Source organism: Aethalodelphis obliquidens, unplaced genomic scaffold, assembly GCF_003676395.1.
Source record: "Aethalodelphis obliquidens isolate GAN/ISIS:26980383/991018 unplaced genomic scaffold, ASM367639v1 scaffold45, whole genome shotgun sequence".
Classification (NCBI taxonomy): domain Eukaryota; kingdom Metazoa; phylum Chordata; class Mammalia; order Artiodactyla; family Delphinidae; genus Aethalodelphis; species Aethalodelphis obliquidens.
In genome coordinates this window covers 15,989,730-15,999,828 of record NW_020837989.1, presented here as the reverse complement: position 1 = coordinate 15,999,828, position 10,099 = coordinate 15,989,730, and the positions used below count along the sequence as shown (strand labels likewise).

General features: G+C 41.0%; 1 long non-coding RNA gene across 6 annotated transcripts in view; it reads left to right on the top strand.

Moving 5' to 3' along the window:
* The first annotated feature begins 8,687 nt into the window (after positions 1-8,687).
* Positions 8,688-10,099, top strand: part of LOC113606915 (uncharacterized) — an 82,317-nt gene continuing 80,905 nt past the window's right edge. For all 6 annotated transcript variants that reach the window (XR_003427765.1, XR_003427761.1, XR_003427762.1 and 3 more), the window contains exon 1: positions 8,688-10,080. This is a non-coding gene — a long non-coding RNA (uncharacterized LOC113606915). The remainder of the gene's footprint in view (positions 10,081-10,099) is intronic.

Sequence of the window (10,099 nt, the reverse complement as noted above, 5' to 3'; positions counted from 1 at the left end):
CAAGCTGAACTTTTTTTTTTTTTTTTTTTTTGCGATACGCGGTCCTCTCACTGTTGTGGCCTCTCCCGTTGCGGAGCACAGGCTCCGGAAGCGCAGGCTCAGGAGCCATGGCTCACGGGCCCAGCCGCTCCGCGGCATGTGGGATCTTCCCAGACCGGGGCGCAAACCCGTGTCCCCTGCATCGACAGGCGGACTCTCAACCACTGCGCCACCAGGGAAGCCCGCAAGCTGAACTTTAATTATCTGCGTTTTGAACACTGTACCACCATAGTTCCAGTCCTAACTTTCTGAATTCTTTTTAAAGGGCTTCTCTAATGAGCTATGGAAATTTGTCTTCCTATCCTTTTTTTTTTTTTTTTTTGGCAACAGCGCTGTTTCAGGGCATAATTTTGGCTTGATACCTAGATCCTTGTTTCTGGGTTTTGCTGGCTTTTTGAAAAATTGTCTTTCCTTGTGGTTTGGTGAGTGGCTTGGTAGCAAAATAAGATTTTTGGAAAAAAAGGACAGAGGAATTCTTCTGCAGCTGTGAACATGTTCTTTTTTCATACCTTGTCATTGAAAATTGGTGAATCACTTTTAACCATTTTAAGTGTGTGTATCCAAAGAGCACGGACTGTTTCTGGATTGTCAATGAGGATGCTTAATCTTAAAAATAAAAATTATTTAAAAATTGTCTTATAATTAAAGCAGAGTTGCTGCTCTGTGTTCTGTCACCAAGGCAACTGTTCACATTTAAAAACTATATGGTATATAACACATATTCTTAAAATGAGCGGAAGAAAGTCATAGTATAGCGCCTCCGCTTGTGACTGAACTTAGATTTTAGAACCCATATTTTGTTTGAACTACATGGACTTCGATTCAGCACATTTAATATAAGAACGAAAGTTAACTTAAAGAATAAGTTGAAGATAAGAAATGGAAATTAAAACAACTAATTATACAGTACATACTTGAGAAGAGTGCTTCTTCTCAGTGACTGGATAGGAGTTCAATTCATCTTTCACTACTAGCCACTCAGAAGCTCTTTATTAGTTCATGGGCTAGTTGACATTGCTAGAGATTATTTTATTTTAGGCTGTTGTACATTATGTTGATGTATTGGAAGTAGGAAAGAAGCCTTAGTTTCGTGAAACAAATGGCGTGGTTTTTCTCCATGATTTTAAAAAACACGTGGGCTTCGCTGGTGGCACAGTGGTTAAGAATCCGCCTGCCAATGCAGGGGACATGGGTTTGAGCCTTGGTCCGGGAAGATCCCACATGCCACGGAGCAACTAAGCCCATGAGCCACAACTACTGAGCCTGCAGCCTAGAGCCCGCGAGCCACAACTACTGAGCCCACTCACCACAACTACTGAAGCCTGTGCACCTAGAGCCCATGCTCTGCAACAAGAGAAGCCACCTCAATGGGAAGCCCGCGCACCGCAATGAAGAGTAGCCCCCGCTCGCCGTAACTAGAGAAAGATTGCGCGCAGCAACGAAGACCCAACGCAGCCAAAAATAAATAAATAAAATAAATAAATAAATAAAACAACAGGTCGTTAGTCTTAAAGATTTGTTTGTTCAACTGAGTGTTTCTTCCTTAGGTACAAAATCTTCACCCCTTAATTTTCACAAAGACAATAGGGCTTATTTTTGAGGTATGAGTTACGGGCTAATTTTAAGATGGTATAGTTTTGGGTAGAGTACTTTTGTCTCTGAGTAAAATGGAAGATTGAGGTAACCCCTTATATGACCTGTGAAATAAATAGGTTTGTGGAATGTTGGTATTATCAAGAAAGTATATGAGAGAACGAAGAGTTTTGTGTATCTAGCTTCATTTCATGAGGCCTTTTTTCCCCCCAGCATTTAAAATTATTGTTTTATTTTAAAATTAACTTATTTTTGCCAATCTGATAGGGCAAAATGGCACACAATTAAATTTTTTGCACACATTGATTACTAATGAGTATAATTTTTGGAAATTTGAAATTTCATTCTATGAATTGCTGTTAATTTCCTTTGAATTTTTTTTAAGTTATTTATTTATTTATTTTTGGCTGCGTTGGGTCTTCATTGCTGCACGTGGGCTTTCTCTAGTTGTGGCGAGCGGGGGCTACTCTTCGTTGCAGTGTGTGGGCTTCTCATTGCAGTGACTTCTCTTGTTGCAGAGCACAGGCTCTAGGCGCGCGGGCTTCGGTAGTTGTGGCACGTAGGCTCAGTAGTTGTGACTTGCGGGCTCTAGAGTGCAGGCTTAGTAGTTGTGGCGCACGGGCTTAGCTGTTATGCGGCATGTGAGATCTTCCTGCACCAGGGCTCAAACCCGTGTCCCCTGCATTGGCAGTTGGATTCTTAACCACTGTGCCACCAGGGAAGTCCCTGAAATTCTTTTTTGATTGAGGTCTTTTTGTAGCTTTGAATCAGGTGTTTTTGAGAACACTGGCTGTCTCTGGAGTTTTAGGCTGTGTGCCTGTTATGGTCATTTTTCTGCTCAGCTTCATGAGGAAATCATTAAACACTGGACAAGTTGATCAGACTTGTGGATCATCTGGACTCACGGAGGCTCTGCACTAGTGTGAGAGGATTAGCCTGCCACCTCAGCTAAATACTGAATCCAACGAGTGAGCATCTAGTGGCTACATCCCTTCCTGTTGAGGAGATGGGTAAGGGAGAAAACACTTGGCAGCCGTACTCCCAGACCTATAGCATTGTCAGCAAAGTCATTTTTTAGTAGTAGAGGGTTCTCGTTTACATTAGAATTTCATTAATATACTTACTGCTTTTTTGTTCAGAGAAAAAAATTGGAGTTAATCAAATATGATAATCATAAAGCCATTCATGTGGTTGCCTGCTTTAGAAGGGAATTTTAAAATTTTGACTGGAATTTTGGAGAGCCCACCAAGTATTAATTTTATCATAAGCACCACCAGCAGGTGGCAACAGTTCCCATGTTATAAATGCAATAACTGGTTATGACAGGAGTGTACTTTGTTATAGAAGCAGGTTTATTTCTGGGATTTTAATTTTCCTCATTGTGTGTCATTATAGTCTGTTACACACCTTGGTAGGTGGAATAGCATCAAATGAGACAAGCAAGGCAGGAATAGCAGTATTACCAAAAACTGTAAGGCCACTTAAAACTATTTGAACCATAGTTGGCATCCAATTGTGATGTGACATTAAAGTGTCACTCCTGATAGTAGCACTTGCCTGCAACCACTGAAGTAAAGAAATTAAGTTATAGCTGAAGCTGCTAAGTAAGACAAGGAATTGTAACACTGTGGTGCCCTCTCATACTGGTAAGAGTAGCCAAATAGTCTGTTCCCTGAACTTTGGCTCATTAAAAAAAACATCGGCCTGCAGGCCAGGTTGAGAGTTTGTGGTCAGAAAGCTGTTTATGGTACTATCGACTTTCAGCACCCATAGTCTGTTCTTTGCACAATTATTCAGGCAGCCCAAAGGTTTACCACTCCAAGTAGTCCCGTATTTCTCAGAGCCAGGGTTGCTTTGGAGGATATTGTGCACATTGAAAATTTAGTGAGATTCTGATGCCACAGTTGGTAAGTATAAAGTCAGCACAGTTATTGCTTTTCCTTGGCTCTTTATTTTTTTCATTGAATCAACAAACTAAAGTAATATTAATATAACCTAAATGCATATAAACTTAAAAGGTGATTGTGTATCTTATTTTCGATCCCGTTCCACTTCTTGTAACCTACTGTGTTTCCTAGTATTCATTTACTCATTTAACGAATATTTATTGAACACCTCACCATGGGCCTTACTATTTTTCTAGGTGCTGAGAATGTAACAGTGATTAAAGCAGGTATAAATCTCCCTGCCCTTGTAGAACTTAAATTCTGGTGGAAGGAGACAGACGCTAAGCAAATCATATGGTTTATCAGAAAATAAGCACCACAGAGAGAAGCTGGGAGAAGGAATAAGGTGTTGGGGGAAGCAGAGTGATGTTGGAATCTTAAAGAGTGGAGAGGAGTTCATCAACATAGCACTTGAACAAAGGCTTGGCAGTGTGGGAGTGAACCTTGTGGACACCTGTGAGAAGAGAGTGGAGGCAGAGGGAACAGCAGGGGCAAAGGCCCTTGGGATAGGAGCATGTTAGAGGGCTCCAGGCACCGTGTGGTAGCCAGTAAGGACTTAAGCAGGCTGAGGAAGGGAGAATTTTAAGAGGTGGGATGGGAGTGGGTGGTGCTACATACTGCATAGGGCCTTGGGTGAACTTTGGCTTCTACTCTGCGATGGGAGCCTTTGGAGGACTTTGAGCAAAGTGTGATAGGGTCTGACTTAACGTTTCAGGGGAGCAGGGTGAGCAGGGACAGAAACAGACCAATTAGGAGACTACTGCAGTGACTCAGGTGAAAAGTACAGATGGCTTGGACAAGTGTACCAGCACTTGGAGTCTTGACAAATGTTCAGATTCTGTACTTCCTTGAAGGTAAAACTAATAGGATTTGCTGATAGATTGGATATACAATGTGAGAAGGTGAGGCATCACAGTCGATTTCTAGGTCTTTTTGAATAGTTGAGATGGAGAAACCTATAGGTAGCAGAGGTTTGCCGGTGAAGATCAGGAGTTGAGTCGTGGACAGATGAGTTTGAGATGTCTAATAGTTATTTCAGTGGAGATGTTCGGTAGGCAGTTGGATATTCTAGTCCAGTGTTCAAGGGAGAGATGCGGGCTGGAGATATAAATATGGGAGTCAATGTATAGATTGTATTTAAAGCCATGAGACTGGATGAAAGTACCAAGAGAGTGAGTTTTAAGAGAGAAGAGGTCCAAAGACTGAGCCCTGGGACACTGCAAATGCTAAGAATTCAGGGTGATGAGGAGGAACCAGCAAAGGAGACTGAGAGTGGCCAGTAAGGTAAGAAAACCAGCACAGTGTGATGTCCTGGAAGCCATGTCAAATTTGAAGGAAGGAGGGGTCGGCTTTGTCAGGTACTGCAAATGGATCAAATAATATGAGCTCTGAGCACTGACTTGGCAATCAGTGTAGAGGTCATTGGTGGCCTTGACGAGTGCTGTTTCACTGGAGGGGAGGTGAAAATCTGGAGTGTGTTTGAGAAAGAATGGGGTATCTTCACAATAAAAAAAGCTGAACAAACTGAAAATCAGCTTTTCTTCGATCCATCAGAGAACTGAGGTCACAGGGCAAACTTCCACAAAAACTAGAAAGACAGGAAAATGCAGAAAACACAGATCAGCTCACCCAAAGTCGAAGTTGCTTGAGGCAATAATTAGGATTTAAATGAATTGCTAGGGCACTGAGTGTGGATTCATTTGAGAGTTTAAAACTCTGGGGAGCAATTTGTAACAAGTATCAAATTATTACAACTTAAAACAGGAACAAGAAAACTCCTGGGAGTTTTCCTTAGGGGGCCCCCACGCTTCTGTGGGTTTTACCTCCAGGAGCTGGATCATGTTCCCACTGTGAAGATGGCAGAGGAATCCCCTCTTGTTGGGGGAACGGGTGGCCCCAGGAGGTGGGGGTGGGGTGGGAGGAGTAACCATTTGGAAATACACCCAGAGCTTTGCTTCCAGGCAGAAGCCTGCCCTCAAGGAAAATTACTTTGCTGGAGTCTTCTGTGATCTAGGGGAAGGGCATTTGGATGGTGTGAGCCCTCTCTAGCCTTCCTTGCTCACGTAAGTGGGGAGGAAAAAAAGGCTAAGGAACTTCTGTAGGTCTCAGCCCAGAGATTCTAGCCCAGTAAAATAAAGCAGATTTAACCATAAGATTATAGAATGCTTCTCCCTAATACTATATCATGTATAGGGCTCCAGTGTTATAACAGTGGATTACAGCTCTTGAAAGAGTTGCAAGACACAGCCTCTATTTTAAGGAGTTTCTAGGGAAACCCAAAGACAACAGGGGAGACAAAAACAAAAGACACTGAAGAAAATTGAAGCATCTGACACCTACAGGAGACATTAAAACACAGCCTAGCTGCTAGCCAGATAAACATAAAACCTCACATTAATGGCCCATTTATCTCAGTTTCTATTACCCAGTACCTCGTGTCCAACTTTCAATAAAAAATTACAAGGATGCTAAGAGGCGGAAAAAAATAATCTGAGGAGATAAAGCAAGCATCAGAACCAAACTCAGACGTGGCAGAGATTTTCGAGTTATCATAATGGGAATTTAAAATAACCCAGATTAATATGATAAGGTCTCAGAAAAAGTGGACAACGTGCAAGAACAGATGAGTAAGCAAAAGAAACTCTAAGAATTGAAAGAAATGCTAGAAATAAAAACATTCTAACAGAAATGAATGCTTTTGATGAGCTCATCAGTAGACTGAACACAGCTGAGAAAAGAATCTTGCACTTGAAGATATGTCAATATCTTGAAATGTCCCAAACTGAAATTTAAAGAGAAAAAGGAATGAAAGAAAAATAGGTACAGAATATCTAAGAACTGTGAGAATTGCAAAAGGTGTGTAACGTGCATAATGGGAATACCAGAATAAAGAGAGAACTAGGGGAGAGAGATTGGAGCCGGAGTATAGGTAATTCCAGAAATTTTGCTTATTGAAAAGGGTATCAGAGAATGAAGCTATTACAGGAGGGGACAAACAGGGTAAAGAGATTTGTTTTTAAAGCTTGCTTTGTATTCTGGTAGGGGTGATCCAGGAAAGAAGGAGTTTGATGCTGTAGGTGCGAGAGGAGAGTCTTGCTGGAGCAATGCCCTCAAGGAGGCAAGAGAAGATGGGATCTAGTGCACAGAGGGTGACAAGAAAAGGGCAAACAATGAGGGCAGGGCTGGCAGGCGGGTGTATGTGATGGTGGGAACTTGTGGAAGTTCTTTCCGATTGCTTCTATTTTCAAGGTCATCAGCTCAGAGAAGAACTGGAGGAAAAGGGATTAGAGTCTTGAGACATTATGAATTAGGTCTCTCTAAGTAGACCGAATGGACTAGGGGAAAATAGTTGGTGTTAAGGGCACCCTTGAGATCCAAATTACTATGTTGTTTTATTTACCCATTATTTCATAACCCAGGATTCTATCACAATATGTCTTACTGGAAACTTATGCATGCTTCACTAGCATCTCAGCACAGTAGGGATTTTAGTTCCCAGGAAGGAGGCATCACAAACTATCCCAGAGAGGGATGGAGAATCAGGATTGCTACTTTATATTGGAGGGTCAGGGAAGATCTCTCTGATAAATGACATTTGAGCAAAGACCTGAGGAAGTAAGGGAGTAAGCCATAGATAGGGGCGGGTAGATAGTGGGCTAGACTCTTGTATCCATCTGTTCTTTATAAACAGACGTATTTAATAGGAGAGGTGACACCCATTTATGTCAACATGCTGCTTGTTTTTATTAAATGTAATGAAAATTTAAGCACATTCCATCCACCCTTCCTGAACAACTTCCTATACAACTCCATGTATACTTAATGTTACCATTTCCTTTTTGAGTGTCACACTTGGGGTTTTACAGATAGATTCAATTTGTTCCACTTAGCTGTATTTATTTATTTTTTTTAATTTTGTTGGAGTATAGTTGATTTATTTACAATGTTGTGTTAGTTTCAGGTGTGTAGCGAAGTGATTCAGTTTTATCAATACAGATACATATATTCGTTCTTCTTCAGATGCTTTTCCCATATAGGTTATTATAGAATATTGAGTAGAGTTCCCTGTGCTATGTAGTAGGTCCTTGTTAGTTATCTATTTTATATATAGTACTGTGTGTATGTTAATCCCAAGCTCCTAATTTATCCCTCCCCCCAACATTTCTCCTTTGATAATAATGTTTGGTTTTGAAATCTGTGAGTCTGTTTCTGTTTTGCAAATAAGTTCATTTATATCATTTTTAAAAATTAGATTCCACATATGAGTGATATCTTGATATTTGTCTTTCTCTGTCTGACTTACTTCACTTGGTATGATAATCTCTAGGTCCATCCATGTTGCTGCAAAATGGCATTATCTTGTTCTTCTTTTATGGCTGAGTAATATTCCACTGTATATATGTAACACATCTTCTTTATGCATTCCTGTCGATGGACATTTAGGTTGCTTCCATGTCTTGGCCATTGTAAATAGTGCTGCAATGAACACTGGGGAGCATGTATCTTTTCGAATTATGGTTTTCTCCAGATATTATGCCCAGGAGTGGGACTGCTGGATCATATGGTAGTTCTATTTTTAGTTTAAGGAACCTCCATACTGTTCTTTATAGTGGTTGTACCAATTGACATTCCCACCAACAGTGTAGGAGGGTTCTCTTTTCTCCACACCATCTCCAGCATTTACTGTTTGTACTTTTTTTTAAAAATTAGTTTTATTTATTTTTGGCTGCGTTGGGTCTTTGTTGCTGTGCGTGGGCTTTCTCTAGTTGCAGTGAGCAGGGGCTACTCTTCGTGTGGTGTGCGGGTTTCTCATTGCGGTGGCTTCTCTTGTTGCGGAGCACGGGCTCTAGGGTCGCGGGCTTCAGTAGTTGTGGCTTGTGGGCTCAGTAGTTGTGGCTCACAGGCTCTAGAGCTCAGGCTCAGTAGTTGTGGTGCACGGGCTTAGTTGCTCCACGGCATGTGGGATCTTCCCAGACCAGAGCTCGAACCCGTGCCCCCTGCATTGGCAGGCAGATTCTTAACCACTGTGCCACCAGGGAAGTCCTGTTTGTAGACTTTTTGATGATGACCATTCTGACTGGTGTGAGGTGATATTGTAGTTTTGATTTGCATTTCTCTGATAATTAGTGGTGGTGAGCATCTTTACATGTGCTTTTTGGCCATCTGTATGTCTTCTTTCATTTAGCTGTATTTAATATTTCTTTATTGATCAAACTGTCACAACCTGGGCAATAGGAGTCTCATTAAACAGGCTGCTTTGTCCTTTCAGTACTGCCTCGGACATTTTTGAAAGCATCCTTGTTTTCTGGGAACAAGATATTCCAGGCCCACTGTGATCCCTGCCCCCAAAACATATAATTTCTCCTCTCCAAGAAGCCCTGAGTGGTATCAGAGGCCCAGTCTGGCCCAGGAGTATACATCCCACTTGATCTGCATAAGAGCTGGTTGTAGCAGGACGACACGGCTGTTGGGCCACCAGGGAAACTGGCCTGGGAAAGACAGATCTTTTTTTTTTAATCATTATTATTATTTTAATTTTTATTGGTGTATAGGTGATTTAATGTTGTTACTTTCTGCTGTACAGTGAAGTGAATCAGTTATATACATATATCCACTCTTTTTAAGATTCTTTTCCCATGACAGATCTTTTTAAGGTCCTGAGTTCATACAGACATCTCCAGCTTAGCTGTCATCACTAAATCCTTTCTCATTTCGTTCTAATATGATTTTTTTCCTATTAACATATGTACTTAAAATGTAATCCCTTCTTTACCGGATAAACAAAATGTGGTATATCCATACAATGGAATATTCTTCAGCAATAAGAAGGAATGGATGCTTGCTACATGTCATATGGGTAAGCCTCAAAAACATTATGCTTAGTGAAAGAAGCCAAAGAAGATCCAAAAGATGTCTGCTGTATGATTCCATTTATATATGAAATGTCCAGCAAAGGTAAATCTATAGGGACAAAGTAGATGAGTGGTCACCTGGGCTGGGGTAGGAGTAGGGAGCTTTGGGGATGATAGAGAGGGACTGTGGTGAGGAATTGTACAACTCCATAAACTTAATAAAAATCATTGAATGTATATTTAAAACAGGTGAATTCTATGGGAATGTAAGTTATCTTAATACAGTTCTTAAAAAAGTAAACCCTTCTTTCAACTTCTACTTATACCTCAGTTGGTTACGTTGACCCAAGATGTTCCATTATATTGACTTTTTTAACTAAAAAAAAAAACCATAAACCTGTCTTCCATACCTTGCAGTTGATACATCCCTCCTGGTCACAAATCTGCCTTATTCTAGTTAACAGTCATATCTTCATTTGGACGCCAAGTAGAGCCAGAATCGGATACTTTATTGCTCATCTGTTCATTCCTACCATTTTTTCACACAGGCACTTCATTTTTATGAAATATTTTGATTATTTTCCCCTCGGGTGATTGAAGAAGATCAACAGTTGCTATGATTGTGACTTCCTGCCGAGCTGCTGTGAGGAGTGAGTATGAAGCTTTGCT